This window comes from Arachis ipaensis, chromosome B03 (assembly GCF_000816755.2).
Source record: "Arachis ipaensis cultivar K30076 chromosome B03, Araip1.1, whole genome shotgun sequence".
Lineage (NCBI taxonomy): Eukaryota > Viridiplantae > Streptophyta > Magnoliopsida > Fabales > Fabaceae > Arachis > Arachis ipaensis.
The window spans coordinates 38,513,362-38,535,695 of record NC_029787.2 but is presented as its reverse complement, the minus strand read 5'-3'; the positions used below and the strand labels follow the sequence as shown (position 1 = coordinate 38,535,695).

Below are 22,334 nucleotides of genomic sequence, written 5' to 3'. Positions count from 1 at the left end.
CAAAGAAAAAAATCAAAGAGTTAACAATTAATAGTTAAACTGGTTAAACCATTAACTTGGACAATACAAAATAAATTTAACCAAATAACTTATTACACTTTAGTCTTACCACTATCTCTTTAGCCTCATCATTCACATAACTTCCATCTTTTTAGTAAATAGAGAGAAATTGTATGTATAATTCGTTAGAACATTAACAAATGCATAATTTTTCAGTATATATAAAAATGTATTTTATGTTTTCAGATTTTTTTATTTTTTATTGATCATATTTAATACCAAAAATTAAAAGTGTATGCAATCCTTTTTTTTTTGGTCTAGATGCTTTGCACCTTAATTAGACCCCAATTCTCAACAATCATCAAACAAAAATGCATTATTAAAAGGCAAACAAAAAATTAATACTGCAATTAGCATCAAGTTGGATTTTACCAGTTGGTATTGAGCTTCTGCAAGTAATTAAGTTACTTTTGATATAAGATTTCAATTTACAGTCCATATCCAAATCCTCCACTCCACCAGCACTTAAATTACATGTATGATATAGCAAACTATTAACCAACGTTGACATATATGATCATCAAAGAAAGAGTAATAATTAATGTAAAAATTTGAACTGCATTTGTGACAAGAACATAAAGACTAGTAATTATTATTATCAACTCAAGTTAATTAGTTCAAGAAACTGACATGAAGTATAAGAATTGTAACTGATAAACCACTATTTTATGGTTTATCTTGTGTTTAATTGAGTGGTTTCATCAAGTCTTTACCTACTTATTCATATGATTTGCATGATTTTACAATCCCTTCCTAGTTTTATCCTATGGTTGAAAACTTGCTTCCTAGAGATCTTTAATTAGTATATTTTAATTCTCTTTTATACCATTCGATGCCGTGATCCGTGTGTTAAGTGTTTCAGGCTTCATAGGGCATGAATGGCTTAGAAAATGGAGAGAAAGCTTGCAAAAATGGAAGGAACACAAGAAACTAATGAGATGACCAGCGAGCACCGACGCGCACGCATGGTTCACGCGAGCGCGCGGAATGGAGAAATTTGCAGTGACGCGTGCGCGTGCCTGACGCGTACGCGTGGATTGGAGTCTGCACAAAGGACGTGCACGCATGGATAACGCATACGCGTGACAAGGAAATTCGCCAAATGACACGCACGCGTGACTGACGCGTACGCGTGATCTGCGCGATCTACAAAAATAACAGAAAATGTTGGGGGCGATTTCGGGCCGAGTTTTGACCCAATTTCTGGCCCAGAAACACAGACTAAAGCCAGGGAACCTGCAGAAACTCAACATACATTCACACATTCTCATTAGCATAGTTTTTTAGGTTTTTAGATTTGAATCTAGAGAGAATTTACTCTTCCTCTAAGTTTTGTTACATTCATAGTTTATTGCTTTTGTTTTTGGATATTGAAGAGTCATCACCTCCGTTGAAGATACTATTCTAGTTTGTTTTCTTACTCTTTTATTTATTTATTCCATATTCTTAATTCTTGTTTAGAGTGGTAATTGGATTATTTTCATGGATTGTTAATGCAAAGGATTACTTTTACTTTTAATTAATTTTGAATCTCTATTTTATTTAAATTATTATGTCTCTTTTTTATTCCAAACTCCCAATAACGAAGATGGTATCCATGTCAATAGAGTAGATTCCCTACTTGACATGGGGGTTGATTAAGAGGAGACACTTGAGTTGGAATGCTCAAGTGGTTAGTTAAATTAGAAGTTGTTGGCTAATTCTGTATTTACTAACGCTAGACCTTCCCAAGTGAGAGGACTAGGATTTGCGAATAAGACTTAGCTCAATCACTTGACTTTCCTTTATTTAGTAAGGGTTAACTAAGTGAAATAACAACCTCTTTATACTACACTTGAGAGAATTCCAACAAGGACAGAACTTCCAATTAATCATTCCCCCAGTCAAGGCTTTTTATTTTGAATAATATAAATTCCTTTTAATTTTCATTGCACTTAATTACAATTGTTTATTTTCTGTTATTCAACTCTCAAAATTCTCGAAAAACTCTTGATTAATAAATTAACACCCTTTCTAGCAACTCGTTGGGAGACAACCTGGGACTCATACTTTCAGTATTTTTATTCTAAATTTTTGTGACAACATTTTCTAAATTGGTGAGGCGGATTTTTGCTGGTTAAGAGCTATACTCGCAACGCTGTTCTTATATTATAATCTCTTAATTGGTATAACTTCTGCCACGCAACCAATTTTTGGCGCCGTTGCCAGGGAGTTGTAATTATGTGCTAAATTATTAATTAGTGTACATATTTCTATTTTATTTGCATTTTTTATTTTATTTTATTACCATGAGCTGTATGTTTCTTTCATTGAATGACGTGTTCACTGCCTGATCCGAGCTTAGCTGCATTTGATCCTGAAATTGAAAGAACTCTTTCACGTATTAGGCGAGCTCGACGTAGGTTAGCCTCTGAGGGTGGTGACGTGATTGTTATCGATTCACCAGTCTCATCTGAGGGCAAATCTGAACTGCCATCCGAGGAAGATACAAGCTCCTTTACTACTGATTCAGTTGATTCACATGCAGATAACATGGCAGCACCTAGGAGGATTACTCTCCAGGAAGCTGGAGCTCCAGATTTTACATTGCAGCCGTATCAAGTGCATCATCCAACTCTGGCTGCAGATTTTGAACTGAAGAATGCACTAATCAACTTGATGCCCAAGTTTCATGGCTTACCTGCTCAAGAGCCTATCAAGCACCTAAGAGATTTTCAGATAGCCTGTTCTACTGTAAGGCGTCATGGTGCAAATGAAACTTCTATTCTGTTAACCGCCTTCACATTTTCTCTTGAAGGAAAGGCGATGGAGTGGTACTACTCCCAACCTAAAGCAAATGTTACCAACTGGGATACACTCAGGAGAGAATTCCTGGAAAAATACTTTCCAGCTGAAGTTATAGATAGATTGAGAAAAGAGATTTCCTGCATTGTTCAAGGAGAATCAGAGACTCTCTATGAGTACTGGGAGCGCTTTAAGAACCTTCTGAACGCATGCCCCCATCACATGATTGACAGGTTAGTGTTGATCAGCTACTTCACTCAAGGCATGAAGCCTCGGGATAAAACTACACTGGATGGTGCTAGTAATGGTTCTCTGAAGAAGTACAAGACCGCAGATGAAGCATGACAACTGATCAGCGACTTAGCTGAGTCCACTAGAAATCATAGGCACAGGAACAACCACTCAAAGACTGTTGCAGAGGTTTCCTCTAGCAGTGAGACTACTGCTCTTACACAAAATATATGTGAAATAACCAACCTACTGAAGCAGATGCAGTTGAATCAACAACAAACTCAGCCTTCCCCACCACAACAAAGCCAACAGTTAGTCCCCCAAAGAGTATGCAGAATCTGTGCTGATTATAGTCATTATACTGATGAATGCCCACAGCTCCAACAAGAAGACAACACTGTGGCAGCTACTCATAACTTCTATGACCACCCGAATAAAGGATACAATCAACAAGGCGACAACTACAACCAAGGTGGAAACTAAAATCAGGGATGGTAGGACAACTCCAACCAAGGTTGGAGAGATAATTCCAACCATGGCTGGAGGGACAACTATAACAGAGAAGGCAGAGACAACAATAGAAATCAAAGGTGGAATAACAACAACAGACAGCAAAATTAGAACCAGCTTTACAGAGCACCTCACCTTAGGCAATCACAAATACACCAGCACAACCAACAACAGGCCCCTCAGATCACTTATCCTACTTCCTCATCAAATGACGAGATGCTTCATTCTCTTGCACAAGGACAACAAGACATGCAGACTACACTGAACTCTACTCTAAATGGTTTGAATGCCACTTTACAAGCTCTCGTCTCCTGGATAGATTCATTACCTGCTTTCACCAACCAGCCTTCAAGCTCCAGTAGAATTCCTTCTCAACCCTTACCTAACCCAAAGGGTGGCATCAATGCCATCACTCTGAGGTATGGAACCACACTGCCAGAGAGAAATCAAGAGGAGCCAAGCTCACTAGAACACGACCCAATTGAAGACTCAGTGGAAGTGGAAGATGTTGAAGAGGAAGATGAAGTACAAGACAAGGTTTAAGAAGAAGTAGCTCAGCAAGGAAATGGAGCACCAAAGGATGCAGAGGCTGCAAGTGGTGCCATTCCTATCCCATTTGAACACCTTGCACGGAAGTCCAGAAAGCAGATGGAACTTGATCCCAAAATGGTAGAAATTTTCAAAAAGGTTGAAGTAACTATTCCCCCTTTTTTATGTTATTCAGCAGGTACCTAAATATGCAAAGTTTCTGAAAGATCTATGCATACATAAAGACAAAATTAATAAATTAGAAACTATTCCTTTAGGTAGTTCTATATCTGCTTTAATGGGAGGTATACCTGAAAAATGTAGTGATCCAGGTCCATGTGTGGTTAACTGTACTATTTAGGAGTGTGTGTTAGTATAATGCCATTGTCTATATATGATGCTTTGAGGCTCCCTCCCTTAAAAAGGTCGGCAGCTCGTTTTGTGTTAGCAGATAAAAGCATTATTACAGTAGTTGGAATTGTTGAAGATGTATTAGTGAGCATTAAGGGGCTCACATTTTCCATTGACTTCTATATCCTGGAAATGCCCCCTAATGACTCAGGAAGACCATCATCAATCCTGCTTGGAAGACCATTCCTGAAGACTTCGAATTTCAAGCTGGATGCATTCTCAAGAACTTACTCCTTTGAGATAGATGGCAGAGCAGTGAGTTTCGGTTTAAATGAAGCTATGAAGCACCCTCCAGAAGATCATTCTATCTTCCAGTGCGACATCATCGATGAAACAGTAGCTGAAGTTCACCAAGAAGAAGTAGAAGAGAAGCACATGGAGCAAGGTCAAAGTGTGGGGACACCCTCTGAACATAATGAAGACACCTTGCCATTATCACTAGTTCCAGATAATCCAGAACCTAGCCATGAGCAGAAATTAGAATTAAAGCCACTTCCTCCACACCTCGAGTATGCTTACCATGAGGATAATCAGAAGTTCCCAGTTATCATTGCAAGGGAACTCACTTCCCAACAAGAGGAGCAACTGCTTAGTGTGTTGAGAAAACATAAGAAAGCAATTGGGTGGAGCTTGGTGGATATAGTCAGCATCAGCCCTCAGGTTTGTGAGCACAGAATATATTTAGAAGAGGGATCAAAGCCTATCCATCAACCCCAGAGAAGATTGAATCCCACTATCTTAGAAGTTGTTAAGAAGGAAGAGACCAGGCTACTTGAAGCAGATATCATTTACCCCATCTCAGACAGTGAATGGGTCAGTCCAGTACAAGTGGTGCCCAAGAAGTCTGGAGTCACAACAGTAAAGAATAAGCATGGAGAGCTCCTGACAACTAGAGTGCAGAATTCATGGAGAGTTTGCATTGACTAGAGGCGTCTCAACCAAGCTACTCACAAGGATCATTATCCCTTGCCATTTATTGATCAGATGCTTGATCACCTATCAGGTAAATCCCATTACTGTTTTTTAGATGGTTATACAGGATATTTTCAAATTCATATAGCTCCTGAAGATCAAGAGAAGACTACTTTCACATGTCCCTTTGGAACGTATGCATATAAGAGGATGCCTTTTGGCTTATGTAATGCACCGGCTACTTTTCAAAGATGCATGATGAGTATCTTTTCAGATCTTATTGAGAACTGTATGGAAGTATTCATGGATGATTTTAGCGTATATGGTGATTCCTTTAACCTTTGCTTGGATAGTTTAGCTAGAGTATTAGACAGGTGTGTCAGTTCAAACCTTGTATTAAATTTCAAAAAATGTCACTTTATGGTAAAACAAGGTATTGTACTGGGACATGTTGTCTCTAATATTGGTATTTCTGTAGATCCAGCAAAGGTAGATGTCATTTCTAGTTTACCTTACCCCTCCTCTATGAGGGAAGTCCGTTCGTTCCTTGGCCATGCAGGTTTCTACAGGAGATTCATCAAGGACTTCAGTAAGGTAGCATTACCTTTATCCAGACTACTGCAGAAAGATATTGAGTTCGAGTTCAGTGAGGATTGCATGCAAGCATTTGATAAGCTGAAGATCGCCCTGACTCAAGCTCCGATTGTGAGAGGACCAGAATGGAGCCAGCCTTTTGAGATTATGTGTGATGCCTCCAACCATGCAATAGGAGCGGCGCTGGCTCAGCGCGAAGGTAATGATCATTTCATAATTGCTTATGCGTCTAAGACCTTAGACGCTGCTCAGTCTAATTACACTACTACTGAAAAAGAGCTTCTTGCTATTATTTTTGCTCTGGATAAATTCCAAGCTTATTTACTTTGTACTAAGGTAGTAGTGTACTCAGACCATGCAGCTCTAAAATATTTACTAGCTAAAAAAGAGTCTAAACCAAGGCTAATATGTTGGATACTGCTGCTGTAAGAATTTGATCTAGAAATTAAGGATAGGAGTGGTAACCAAAATTCAGTGGCAGACCACTTGAGTCGCCTTGAGCACATTAAGGATGACTCCACTCCTATCAATGATACTTTTCCATTTGATAGCTTGCATGCAGTATCTGAAGTAGTTCCTTGGTATGCACCTGTAGCTAATTATCTAGTTAGCCATACTTTCCCTCCCAATTTTACTAAGCATCAGAGAGACAAGCTGAAAAGTGAGTCCAAATATTATATATGGGATGACTCATACTTATGGAGGTGTGGTGCTGACCAGGTAATTAGAAGGTGTGTGCCCTAATCAGAATTCCAATCCATTTTAGAGGCCTACCACTCTTCTGAGAGTGAAGGGCATTTTGGCCCTCAAAGAACAGCTAGAAAAATCTTAGACTGTGGATTCTGGTAGCCTACTCTTTTTAAAAATGCTGCTATTTTTTGTAAATCTTGTTCCCCATGCCAAAGGTTTAGTAATATATCCAAGAGGGATGAGATGCCTCAACAGATTATGCTTTTCTGTGAAATTTTTTATGTTTGGGGTATTAACTTCATGGGTCCATTTCCAAACTCTAGTGGTTACCTTTATATACTGTTAGCTGTGGATTATGTCTCTAAATGGGTAGAAGCAATTCCTACCTGTACTGATGATGCTAACACTATTGTTTCCTTTGTTAGAAACTATATTATCTGTCGCTTTGGATCACCACGAGCAATCGTGAGTGATCAAGGCACTCATTTTTGTAACAGGAGATTAACAGGATTACCGAAGAAGAATGGGATTGTTCACAAAGTAGCAACAGCTTATCATCCCCAGACCAATGGACAAGCAAAAGTATCTAATAGATAAATAAAGCGTATTCTGGAGAAGATAGTAAAGCCTCATAGGAAAGACTGGAGTGCTAGGTGATGAGCGGATAATTTATACGCTTTTTGACATTGTTTTTAGTATGTTTTTAGTAGGATCTAGTTACTTTTAGGGATGTTTTCATTAGTTTTTATGTTAAATTCACATTTCTGGACTTTACTATGAGTTTATGTATTTTTCTGTGATTTCAGGTATTTTCTGGCTGAAATTGAGGGACTTGAGCAAAAATCAGATTCAGAGGTTGAAGAAGGACTGCTGATGTTGTTGGATTCTGACCTCCCTGCACTCAAAGTGGATTTTTTGGAGCTACAGAACTCGAAATGGCGCGCTTCCAATTGTGTTGGAAAGTAGACATCCAGGGCTTTCCAGCAATATATAATAGTCCATACTTTGGCCAAGAATAGATGACGTAAACTGACGTTCAACACCAGCTTTCTACCCAAATCTGGCGTCCAGCGCCAGAAAAGGAGCCAAAACCAGAGTTGAACGCCCAAACTGGCACAAAAGCTAGCGTTCAACTCCAAGAAGGACCTCTAGAAGCATCTCCATTCGCTTATCTGAAATTCCTACCAATGATTTACATAAGTACCTCTATCCTTTATTCTATGTTTATTCAATTAATTATTCGAAAACTCCATAAGACTTTTATATCTGCCTGACTGAGATTTACAAGGTGACCATAGCTTGCTTCATACCAACAATCTCCGTGGGATTCGACCCTTACTCACGTAAGGTATTACTTGGACGACCCAGTGCACTTGCTGGTTAGTTGTATCGAAGTTGTGAACCATGGTATTGGCACCATGATCTTGGCGCCATTGCCAGAGAAAGAAAGAGCCATGAATTTTACATAATTAAAGTGTAATCATGATTACGCGTACCAAGTTGCTCACGTTGCCAGGGATTGTTCGAGCCTGGACATCACAATTTCGTGCACCACTAGGCTACAAGATGCACTCTGGGCATATAGAACAGCGTACAAGACACCCATTGGGATGAGCCCCTTCCGCTTAGTGTACGGAAAGGCTTGCCACCTTCCAGTAGAGGTGGAACACAAGGCTTTGTGGGCTGTGAGGGAGTGCAACATGAATTTTGAGGAAGCTGGTGTTGAAAGGAAGCTGCAACTGGCAGAATTAGAGAACCTTCGTCTAGAAGCATATGACACCTCCAGGCGATACAAAGAGAAGATGAAGGCTGTCCATGACAAGCACATAAAAAGGAGAGAATTTAGACCAGGGGAGTTAGTTCTTCTTTATAACTCCAGACTGAGACTCATGCCAGGCAAGCTGAGATCAAGATGGGAAGGTCCCTGCAGAGTAGAAAAAGCAGAGCCATATGGAATTTTTCACCTGCGTCATCCTTCTAGCTCTAAATTCATTAAGGTCAATGGACATCGCCTAAAGCTTTATCACGGAGAGAAGATGAAGGATCACAAAGAGTTAGAGATTTTCCTCTTGGAAGACCCACCAACAGAAGCAGAATGAGCTTGAAGAACGTCCAACTTAAGGACGTAAAAGCAAAGTGCTAGGTGGGAGACAACCCACCATGGTATGATCATTCCGTTTCACTCTTAGTTTTATTTTATATTATTTAACTTTATTTATCTTAAATGATTCTTCTCATAATCTCTGCATATAGTCTGCATTTGCATTTGCATTTTGTATATAAAAAAAAAAGCACGCGACGCGCGAGCGTCGCTGACGCGTCCGCGTCATATGTGCATTTGAGACAAAGAAGAAAAGAAGCAGAGAGTCACGCGGGAGCATGGCTGGAGGCGTGCCTCAGGCACAAATACTCCCATGCGAACGCGTCGCCGACGCGTCCGCGTCACTTGAAAAATCAGCCTCCCACGCGTCCGCGTCACCCACGCGTGCGCGTCACCCACGCGCACGCGTGACCCTGCAAAATCGACGTAAAGATGTTTATGGCAGAAAGTTATGATGGAGTGGGTCTGGAATGGTACTGGAAGCACAAAACCCTATCACGCTTACGCGTCCCCCATGCGTACGCATCATTTTTCAAAGTAAGACCATTCACGCGTGCGCATCACCCACGCGCACGCGTCACCTTAAATTTTGGCAATGTGCATATGAAACAGAGAGTTGTGCGTGTGCGAGGCTGCACTCGTGCCAATAGCACAAATCAGGTCATGCGTCCGCATCCCTGACGCGTCCGCGTCACCTGAAAATAGCGCCAACCACGCGAACGCGTGCTCCACGCGTTTGCGTCACATGCAACGTACAGTTTAACTAGACCTGTGCCAGAATACCTATCTTTTCTTCCCTAATCCTAATTTTTTCTTTTCCCTTCTTATTTCTTTCTTCTTCCTTCTTTCTTCTTTATTCTTTCACACTTTTTACTTTCTCCCCCCTTCCTTTTCACATCCATTATCAAGTTTTTTTTTCTTTTCTTCTTCCCTTTTTACTTTTCCATTATTATTTTTATTCATATTTTCTTCTTCTTTTTCTTTTTACTTTCATTATCTATGTTTTATTTTTCTTTCTTTTTCTTTTTTACATCCTTTTAATTGGTGTTAGAAATTTGTTTGGGTGATTGTTTTCTTCTATAATTGCTTGTGGATTATTAAGGAATTGTTTGACAATTAATATTACTTCTTAAGGATTGTTTGCATGTTAAAATCTAATACTTTCAATAACACATTTACCATGCATGCTAAGTGTTTGTGAAAAAGCCCGTATGGCATTGTGCTTACTTAAATCATTCTATTCTTCTACTCTAATGCCTGTTTTTCACAAAACTCCTTAAATATTTTATTAAATAAATATAATTGTCAATACAAACATGATGGCTAGTTTGTTACGAGTGATAATACATTTAAGCAATTAATGATTGATCTATGCTACTCATGCCTTTGCCAACATGCCAATAAACATCTTGCATCTACTTGCCACTATATGCACTTGCTATATTTCTATTGATGAACTTCTCACATGTAGTCGCGACCATGTGTTAACGACATCCTTCTTTACCGTGCATTGATTATCACTTGTACCATCCCCTTCCTTGCTCTAACCCTTAGCTTTAAAAGTTACTTTCCTTTTCCCTTTTCAGGATGGCCACCAAGAAAGGTAAAGAGAAAGCTACTCCCAAACTACCAGCAAGAAAAGGAACAAAACGAGCACTAGCTGCGGAGCCTTCTTCAACAGTAGTAAAGCCCTCAACAAAGAGAATCAAGAGGATCATCAAGGTCGATAAAAAAGAGAAAGCCTTTCCAGCAAAGGACACTGCGCGGTTCACTAACCGCTACTGTAAGCAGATGTTCTCCATCCTGGCTAAGCGGAACTATAATAATGAATACCTTCTCATCTTTCTGAACAACATTGTTGAATTTGTTGAGCTCCGAATTGAACGAAGACAATGAGGATTCCTACGGAGACAGCCACGGTAAGTCAATCTTTCATGGGTAGTCGAATTCTACTCAAACTTTCACATGCCAACCCTGCAGTCTGCCTATGTCCGTCAGAAGCAAGTCCCCATAACAGACGAATCCATTCAGCGAGCTTTAGATCTTCCCCCTGCTTCAGAAGGATTGGACGCATTCCAAAAAGCCTCATTCAAACGCCAGACATACCAATTTGACTGGGACGTCGTTCTTAGAGTTATAGCATAACCTGGCAGCAGATGAACCTATGGATACCATTGATCCCGCCCTAAGGGAATATTGACTTCAACACTCACCTTGGAGGCTCGAGTATGGGCACAGATTATGTCCTACTACGTCTTTCCGAGCACTCACGAGTCCTCCTTCACTGCAGACATGGCTGTTTTACTCTGGTGTATCCTTACAGACCAGCCTCTCAATTTACCAAGACACATCCGGAATGCTATGGAACACATACAAATTGCGGACAACCTACCTTTTCCCGCCTTAGTTTCAGATCTAGTATCAGTAGCCGGAGTCTCCTACAGAGCTGGGGACACCAATACTATGATTCCACGGGATGATCAGATCGTCCCTAATGGGAAGTACATCAGACCTCCAGCAGCCACTATCAACCGGAGCACAGAACCAGCAGAAGATATCCCTTCTCCTTCCACATCACAAGCACCTTCAACAAACCAACTGTTCCATCAGATACTTGAGAAATTGGACCGGCTTGACCGGCAAGGAAAGCAAAGAGAGCGCCATAACAAGCGCAGATTTACATACCTCAAGGAGCTACTTGTTGGAAACCACCCACCTGAAGAAAACCCAGACACCCCGGACTCCACGTCATTTACCAACACAGGGAGCCATGACGGTCCCGATTGTGGAGATGCTGCTACCAGCCCCCCGTTGTTCCTAACTGATGGCACCAAGGACGGTGCCAAGCTTTAAGTGTGGGGAGGTCGGTCAGTACCTGATTTACGGAGGTAATTTCTCTTTCTTAGCACCAACAAATTAGTTATTTTTCTTTTGTTAGGATAGGATAAATTGCATAGTAATAGGTATTTGCATGCATGTGCTATTTGGTTGAAAAATAATAAGTTTCTTTTTAAGACCCTATTTTTGAAAATTTTCACTAATTTAAATCAGAAACTTTTGTGTTAAACTCATTTGAAGATTGTATTTGGAACATACATGATAGCTAAAGAACACACAACCTGTGAGAATTGAGCTTAATTACATGGTTACATTATTTAACCATTAAAATTTTTATTCTTGTGTGTTTTCTTCTCTATGATTGTAATTTTTACTTTGTTCCATCCTATATGTCCAATGTTTAATGTGTTATATGCATGCATATGAATAAGGCCATTATTTTATTAGCTCACTTATCCCAAATAGCCTACCTTTTCAATTACCTTTGATTAGCCACTTTGAACCTTTTAAATCCCATTTGTTCTATATTTTACCACATCACTAGCCTTAAGCAGAAAAACAAGTAATACCCCAAATTGAATCTTTGGTTAGCTTAAGATAGAGATTGTGCATCAATTAAGTATGGAAAAACTGTGAAAACATGGGTTAATAAGGGAATATGTTATGTTTTTACAATTAATAAAATATTGGAAATTTGGGTACCTACTCATGTAAGACCAGAAAATTAAAAATCTATGTGCATTAATAATGTTATGTTTACTTAAAAAAAAACCAAAAATATTCAATTGAGTAAAATAAATAAATGAATAAGGGGATAAAATTACCCCAATGCTAAGTCAAGTTAATAAAAGATCAATGCATGTGTGGTACAAGTTAAAAGAAAAGTTGATGCATGAGTATGTGATACAAAAGTGGGAAAATTTTGGGTAGCTAGGCATGATTTTAAAAGTAAAGAGTGTATGTATAGGTAAGAGCTTAGGTTAATCAATGATTCAATTTATAGCTCACTTGGCCATATATATATATATATATATATATATATATATATACCGTCACCTTTACCTTAGCCCCATTACAACCTTGAAAAGACCTCATGATGTTTGCATTGGTACATTAAATACTTGTTGATTGGTTAGGTGAGGAACAAAGCTTAGAAATCATGACTAGAGAAGAGTAGAGTGATTACCCTATACACTTGAGCAATTAGAGTGTACAAATACTATCAGTAAGGGTTCAATGCTTGATTCTATGTTCCTTGCTTTCATGAGCTGTCTTCTTACAAGTTTACTTATTTTTACTGTGTGAATTTTAATTAGTGATATTTGATTCATATTTGTCTTGAAGAACTTATTTACTTTTAACCAAGTAGGCAAAATCATTTTAGCATATAGTTGCATTCACATACATAGATTGCATTGCATTGCATAAGTCTTACTTTTCCCCACTCATTTATTTTATCTCCTTGAGCTAAGCATGAGGACATGCTAATGTTTAAGTGTGGGGAGGTTGATAAACCACTATTTTATGGTTTATCTTGTGTTTAATTGAGTGGTTTCATCAAGTCTTTACCTACTTATTCATATGATTTGCATGATTTTACAATCCCTTCCTAGTTTTATCCTATGGTTGAAAACTTGCTTCCTAGTGATCTTTAATTAGTATATTTTAATTCTCTTTTATACCATTCGATGCCATGATCCGTGTGTTAAGTGTTTCAGGCTTCATAGGGCAGGAATGGCTTAGAAAATGGAGAGGAAGCTTGCAAAAATAGAAGGAACATAAGAAACTAATGAGATGACAGAACTTCCAATTAATCATTCCCCCAGTAAGGGTTAACTAAGTGAAAATAACAACCTCTTTATACTACACTTGAGAGAATTCCAACAAGGACAGAACTTCCAATTAATCATTCCCCCAGTCAAGGCTTTTTATTTTGAATAATATAAATTCATTTTAATTTTCATTGCACTTAATTACAATTGTTTATTTTCTGTTATTCAACTCTCAAAATTCTCGAAAAACTCTTGATTAATAAATTAGCACCCTTTCTAGCAACTCGTTGGGAGACGACCTGGGACTCATACTTCCAGTATTTTTATTTTAAATTTTTGTGACAACCTTTTCTAAATTGGTGAGGCGGATTTTTGCTGGTTAAGAGCTATACTCGCAACGCTGTTCTTATATTATAATCTCTTAATTGGTCTAACTTCTGCCACGCAACCAGTAACTAATTTCACATTCCAAAACTAATAAATTTGGCATTAAAATGACATATTCACTTTTGAAATTCATAAATAGATGTAATGTAACATATTTCTGTCATTAATCACACGATTTAACCATCAATTTGATCACATTCTCTGTCTCCCTCTCTATCAACTTTATTATGTTAATTATGCTTTTAACAATAAACCAAACAAGAGAATCCCTCCATTCACAATAGATAAAACAAAAAGCAAGAAATGAAAAAAAGAAAAGAAAAATCCTAAAGCTTGAAATGAAGATCCAAATCAGAGCATTGCAAGAAAAAAATTTAGGATTTTTCTTTTCTATTGTATAAAGAATAATTGGCATATAATAGTAACATCCACAAAAGTTTCCTATGCCACCAAGTAGCTAAATGAATTATTCAATACCATGTATGTAACCATGTTCCTCTATCAAAAACTGACATTTTTAGTAAAACCATTTTAGAGTATTAGCAACTTTTAAATGGTTCTTCCAAATGTTTATGTTTGTCTTCCATTGCCCCTTTTTGAGAAGACTATATCTTCTATTTGATTCATTTTTATCAACGGAGTATCTATCATTGTTCTTCTTCTCACGTGATAGGTATTACTTCAAATCTTCAATAATCTCTTACTATTTTTTTATTGTAAACCAGAATTCAGAATAATATGTAAATCTTGTATTCTCTCTCTCAAACTATTTAAGGAACTATTAGCCACATCATAACCAATCTAATATTCCATTTTCACACAACATAGACAGAAAATGAGGGAAATAAATCAATAACAAATGAACATTGATTAAAGTATTAAACAACAAGTGCAGACCACATATATTTACATAGTAACTCAAGTTTCATGAAAATCTTTACAATAATAATTGACTTGCTATATAAGTCGACATCAGAGCAAAACCAGCAGATTCTACATAAATCACATCAAAATCTTCTCTATATCTACCAGCTAACTTTCAATTAACTTATAATCCTCTTTGATTCTCCTTGATATCTCTTTGATATCTTGTTTGATATCCGATATCCGTAATATTATTAAAAGCAAAAGCAAAGTATAACTAAGCATGCAGCAATTTGAAAGATTTAAGCTATAATTTACAAACCGAAGCTGAAAAAAGAAGAAATAACACTCACATATATGAAAGCTATTCTCTTGCGCTAGGTTTCCATCATCAAACACTGTCCTTATCAAAATTCATATCACATTTTCACCGTTATGACAAATTGTTAAGCAAGAAGCGAACGCAAAAAGAAAGAGAGATAGAGAGAGAGAATGACCATCAATGGAAGGAAAAGGAGAATGAAAGGGAGGCACTAAGAATTTCGGCGGAGAAGAAGGGCAGCAAGAAGCTAGAGGAGACGTCACCGGAGGAGATCGTCGCCAAAGGAGGAGATGCCACCGGAAAAGATCGTCAGAGAACGCATAGGATTGGAGATCGCCACACAATGAAAGCAGTAATGTACACACGCGTCTTCAGCAACCTAGTGTTTCTGAAATTAGGGTTAGAATTGGTCTTTTATATATATGGGAGATAATGATAGGTTGGAACCGCTGTAATGACCAAAATCGCCACCAAGAACAAATCACTTAAGGGCAACAACAAAGAACACCACAATATTGTTGTAAAATAACTAAATAAATAAATAAGAAAGAGGTAACAAATACAAAATGTAAAATATAATTAGATAACTCTAGTAGTAATATTCACCATAATTACTATCTTAATATAAAAGAGATGATTCATATATATTAAATATATATATTACTAATATTTGTAGTAACGTATGAAAGAAAGAAAGAGGAAAAGTTTTGTACATAGACAATATAAATAGAGAGAGAGAATTGTTATTGATGTTATTGTCTGAGGCTTAAGCCTCTATTTATACATGAGTGAAGCTTTGAATTTTCAAACTTCATTAATGCTCAATTTAACTTGGGAGCTTCACTCTTTCATAGCAAAAATCAGCTGCCCATGTATTGAATGGTCATCCACATCATCATGTTTATCACAACACTCCCCCTTGGATGACCATTTAGGATTATGCCTCATTAAAACCTTACTAAAGAAAACCCAATGGAAAAAACTTTAGTGAAGAAAAAAGAGTACAATATCCTTTGTGATGGGGACTGCCTCATTAAAAACCTTGCTAAGAAAAACCCAATGGGAAAAAAAACCTGACCAAGGAAAAAAGAGTACAGTCTCCCCCTCTTGTCGACATCATTTAATGTCTTGAAATCGGTGAATCCCAATCTCATGTACCAATCTTTCAAAGGAGGATTTTGGGAGTGACTTTGTGAATAAATCTGCCAGATTGTCACTTAAACAGATCTGTTGCAAATCAATTGTCCCTTGATTTTGAAGATCATGAGTGAATAAGAATTTGGGAGAAATATGCTTTGTTCTATCGCCTTTGATGTATCTGCCTTTAAGTTGAGCAATGCATGCTGTATTATCTTCAAACAGGACAGTTGGAGCTATCTTATGATCAATCAGTCCACATGATGATAGAATATATTGAATCAGACTCCTCAGCCAAAAACACTTGCGACTAGCTTCATGAATCGCCAGTATTTCAGTATGATTAGAAGAGGTTGCTGCTATCGTCTGTTTCATGGACCTCCATGATATAGCTGTACCACCATATGTGAACAGGTATCCTGTTTGAGATCTCCCTTTGTGTGGATCAGACAAGTATCCAGCATCTACATAGCCAACTAGTTGTGACTTGGATCCATATGGATAAAACAATCCCATATCAACTGTTCCATGAAGATATTGAAAGATTTGCTTGATTCCACTCCAATGTCTTCTGGTTGGAAAGGAACTATACCTTGCTAGTAGATTCATCGCGAATGATATGTCAGGTCGCGTATTATTAGCAAGATACATTAGCGCTCCAATGGCACTAAGATATGGTACTTCAGGACCAAGGATATCTTCATTCTCTTCTTTAGGACGGAATTGATCCTTCTCCACATCCAAAGATCTTACGATCATTGGGGTACTCAAGGGATGTGACTTATCCATATAAAATCTTTTCAAGATCTTTTCTGTGTATGTTTTTGATGAATAAAGATCCCATTTTTTATATGCTTGATCTGTAGGCCGAGACAAAATTTAGTCTTTCCAAGATCTTTCATCTCAAACTCTTCTTTTAGAGTTTTTATAATTGTTGGAATCTCTTCAGGAGTCCCAATAATATTTAAATCATCAACGTACACAGCAATTATAATGAATCCAGATGCAGATTTCTTTATGAAAACACATGGACAGATATCATCATTATTGAATCCATTTTTGGCCAGATACTTAGTAAGACAATTATACCACATTCGTCCAGATTGCTTTAGACCGTATAAAGATCTTTGCAATTTAACTGAATATAACCCTTGCGAATATTCACTAGATGGTTTAGATATCTTTAGTCCTTCAGGGACTTTCATATAGATATCCCGATCTAATGAGCCGTATAAGTAGGCTGTTACCACATCCATTAAATGCATATGCAGTTTATAATATGCAGATAAACTGACCAAATAACGCAATGTTATCGCATCCACTACAGGGGAATATGTTTCTTCATAATTTATATCGGGCCTTTATGAAAAATCTTGTGCCACAAGTCGGGCCTTATAGCGCACAACTTCATTTTTCTCATTTCGTTTTCTCACAAATACCCATCGGTATCCAACAGATTTTACATCTTCAGGTGTACGGACTACAGGTCCAAAGACTTCACGTTTTGCAAGTGAGTCTAATTCAGCCTTCATGGCTTCTTCCCATTTTGGCCAATCATTTCTTTGTCGACATTCTTCGACTGATCTTGGCTCAAGATCCTTACTTTCGTGCATGATATTTAATGCCACATTATATGCAAATATTTCATTGACAATTGTCTTATTTCGGTCCCATTTTTTTCCTGTAAAGACATAATTTATCGAGATCTCATCATTTTCACAATTTTCAGGTACGTGAACGTCTTCTGGCATTAAAATTATATAAGAATTTTGGACAACTGCAGGTGTCTTTACTGTGTCTTTTTCAACAGGAATAGTATTTACCTCTTTTCTCTTTCGAGGATTTTTATCTTTGGAACCGACAGGCCTGCCACGCTTCTGGCGTGTATTTGCTTCAGTGGCTATTTGTCCTACTGGGACATCAATTCGAATTGGGGCATTTTTCGCTGGTATATAAGATTTGGTTATCCTCTTTGTATCGAAAAATGCATCAGGCAATTTATTTGCTATTCTTTGCAAATGTATAATCTTTTGAACTTCTAGTTCACATTGCCCTGATCGAGGATCTAAATGCATCAAGGATGATGCATTCCAATTAAGTTCCTTTTCAGGAAGCTTATTCTCTCCCCCTAATGTTGGAAATTTTGATTCATCAAAATGACAATCCGCAAACCGGGCTTTAAATACATCTCCGGTTTGTATCTCAAGATACCTCACTATAGAGGGAGAATCATATCCAACATATATCCCCAATTTTCTTTGGGGTCCCATTTTGGTGCAATTAGGTGCTGCAATAGGAACATATATCGCACACCCGAATATTCTTAAATGGGAAACATTTGGCTGCTGGCCAAAAGCTAATTGCATAAGAGAGAACTGATGGTAACTCGTTGGCCTCAAACGAATAAGTGCTGCGGCATGTAAAATAGCATGCCCCCAAACCGAGGTTGGGAGATTTGTTCTCATAAGTAAGGGTCTAGCAATCAATTGGAGGCGTTTAATAAGTGATTCTGCTAACCCATTTTGTGTGTGAACATAAGCTACTGGATGTTCAACACTTATTCCATTAGCTATACAATAAGCATCAAAAGCTTCGGAAGTAAATTCACCAGCATTATCAAGACGAATTGCTTTGATTGAATTTTCTGGAAATTGTGCTTTTAATCGAATGATTTGAGCCAGCAATCTCGCAAACGCCAGGTTGCGAGAAGACAATAAGCACACATGTGACCATCTCGAAGATGCGTCTATCAAGACCATAAAATATCTAAAAAATCTACATGGTGGATGAATAGGTCCACATATATCACCTTGAATCCTTTCTAGGAATTCAGAGGACTCAAATCCAATCTTTACTGATGATGGCCTTAAATTAACTTCCCTTGAGAACATGCAGCACAACAAAATTCACTAGTTTTAAGAATCTTCTGGTTCTTTAGTGAATGTCCATGGGAGTTTTCAATAATTCTCCACATCATGGTTGTTCCCGGATGACCCAATCGGTCGTGCTAAGTTATGAATTTATTTGGGCTAGTAAACTTCTGGTTTACAGTAGCATGTGATTCAATTGCACTAATCTTGGTATAATATAACCCAGATGAAAGTGAGGGCAACTTTTCTAATATAACCCTTTTATTTGAATCATGAGTTGTGATACATAAGTACTCATGATTTCCCTCATTCATAGTCTCAATATGATATCCATTTCGGCGAATATCTTTAAAACTCAACAAGTTTCTTCGAGACTTGGTAGACAACAGTGCATTATTTATTATGAATTTTGTTCCTCCGGGAAACAAAATTATAGCTCTTCCGGAGTCTTCTATCACATTGCCTGAGTCAATAATAGTATTAACATACTCTTCTTTTGGCACAAAATGGGTAAAATATATAGTACTTTTAAGAATAGTGTGCGAACTTGCACTATCCGCAAGGCAAATATCTTCAGAATATGCCCTTGCCATTTTTCTTCAAAAACAAATGATAATAATAATAAAATGAGCAAAAGTACATGCACAGTAAAAATTATTCACATGAATACTTAACAAACACACATATTAAACTATTCCATCATTGATCAAATGGCCAATATTTCCTTCAAGATCCTCAAAGAAATTAGATACATCATAATGAGTGGTGAAATTTTTATAATTTGAAACAAATTTTATTTTCTTTCCTTTGTCATCCTTTTTCAAGGATGCTTGATAAAGATCAACTAGGTGCCTTTGGGTACGACAGGTACGTGACCAATGACCATTTCCACCACAATGGAAACATTTATCCTCAATTAATTTATTTTACCCATTGTTTCTTTCTTTATCCCACTTCTGGTGAGATCCTTTCTTGTGAACATAATTCATTTTCCTTCCATAATTTTCTTGTTGCTAAAACCTTGCCATTTACCTCTTTTAGGGTAATGATTTGCCGCATTTACTTCAGGAAATGGGGTGGCGCCAGCTGGGCGCGCTTCATTATTTTTAAGAGTAACTCATTGTTGCGCTCAGCAATAAGAAGGCAAGAAATTAGCTCAAAAAATTTTTAAATCCTTTTTCTCGATTGCTAATGCAAGAGCACATTCGAGGCATGGAAGGTCGAAAAAGTTTTCTCTAACATATCGGGCTTTAGGAAGTATCACATGATTGTACCTTTCTTCAAGGTCTTTCCACAGATCTGCAGGATCTTTTTATGTGGGATATTCATTTTTTTTTAATCATACGTCAAGATGACGATGAAGGAAAATCATAGCTTTGGCTATATCCTTCTAGGATGTATTATTTTCAGCCTTAATGGTATCTCCAAGATCCATTGAATCAAGATGGATTTTAGCATCTAACATCCATGATAAATAATTATTTCCAAATATATCAAAAGCATTATATTTAAGATGAGAGAGTTTCGACATAATAAAAATTTGTTACCTGGAGTCTTCCTAAAATTTCGTTAGAGCTTCGTGCTGATAACGTGTTGTAAAATAACTAAATAAATAAATAAGAAAGAGGTAACAAATACAAAATGTAAAATATAATTAGATAACTCTAGTAGTAATATTCACCACAATTACTATCTTAATATAAAAGAAATGATTCATATATATTAAATATATATATTACTAATATATGTAGTAACGTATGAAAGAAAGAAAGGGAAAAAGTTTTGTACATTAGGGATGAGCACGGGTCGGTTTGATTCGGATTTATGGTAAAATTAGAACCGAACCGATCAAAATATAATTGGTTCGGTTTGGTTCAGATTTGTGTTTTTTTGTACATGTACCCGAACCAAACCAAACCGATTAAGAACAGATTGGTTCGGTTCGGATAATTGGATACCCGATGACTTTAAAAGTCATTAAAAAAATCAAATTTTTATCTTAAAAATTCAACAAGTACAATAAACATGTAATATCAATAGAAATAATCAAAACATGTTAAATACCAAATACATTAAAAACTAAACTCATTAAAATTCAAACATATTAATAGTGAATAATCTTTGTCTAATGGAAAAGTCATACATATTTTTTATTTTTTATTTAATTAATATATGATCGGGTTTGCGAGTTGGTTCGGGTTCCACACTCTCAGAACCGATACCCGAACCAATCACTAACAAAGACCATCGGTTTGGTTCGGGTTCGGACGGGTAATCGGGTACCTGCTACCCGTGCTCACCCCTATAATGTACATAGACAATATAAATAGAGAGAGAGAATTGTTATTGATGTTATTGTCTGAAGCTTAAGCCTCTATTTATACATGAGTGAAGCTTTGAATTTTCAAATTTCATTAATTCTCAATTTAACTTGGGAGCTTCACTCTTTCATAGGAAAAATCAGCCGCCCATGTATTGAATGGTCATCCACATCATCATGTTTATCACAACAAATATCTAAATATTATGACAGGTTTTTAAAAACCGCCATAATATAAATGTCATTTTAAACTCTTTTTGTAATGTAACTTTGTTTTAATCAATAATAATCAATTAACAAGGTAGTATATGAATAAAGATTAAAAATTTGAATTTTTATTGTTATTATGAGAAGAAAAAAAATTAAAAAAATGTTAGAGTGATTTTTGGGCCAAAAAAATTTATTTTTAATCTTTTCCTAAATTAAAAACATAAAGAAAAACAAAACAACTTCAATAATTAAAAAACGCAAATATTTTCTTACCATTTCTACGAAGAAAAGGCGGCATAAATACAAGGGACACAATAACGCATGTGGGTTAATTAGTTGTTTAATACAGATTTATTAAATATTGTTACATAGCATAAATATCGAGTTAAACCCCAAAGTGGTCCCTGAGATTCACAAAATGCACCGATTTAGTCCCTGACTTCCTAATTGCACTAATTAAGTCCTCCAGATTGAAAAAAATGCATCAACGTGGTCCCCCTCATATTTTCCAGTCATGTTCGTTGCCGGCGGGAGTGACGTGGCGAATGAGTGCCACGCTGGAAGAGTGTAAAACGTCGTCATGTTGGGTTTTGGCGCTAAACCCACTAATAGACGACACCGTTTCAAGTAAGCATGTACAAAACGTTCAAACCCCCCTCCCCCAATATTCAAAGATCACTTCGTCTTCTTCATCTTCCCTTGAACTGAAAGCACCAAACCCTGGCATTGGAGAGCCCTGGTGTGGATTTTTGGAGTGAAACAATTTGGAATTCATAGGAACCTGGTCAACTTT

General features: G+C 37.1%; 1 long non-coding RNA gene across 3 annotated transcripts in view; it reads right to left on the bottom strand.

Annotated features, from left to right (window-relative positions):
* LOC107634399 overlaps positions 1–15,490 on the bottom strand; it is a 16,793-nt gene extending 1,303 nt beyond the window's left edge. Inside the window, exons 1-2 of one of the 3 annotated variants that reach the window (XR_002359266.1) lie at positions 15,180–15,488; positions 15,036–15,080 (exon numbers count right to left, since the gene is read on the bottom strand). This is a non-coding gene — a long non-coding RNA (uncharacterized LOC107634399). Of the gene's footprint in view, positions 1–15,035 lie in introns of all 3 variants that reach the window. The other 2 variants (XR_002359264.1, XR_002359265.1) reach the window with 2 other exon arrangements.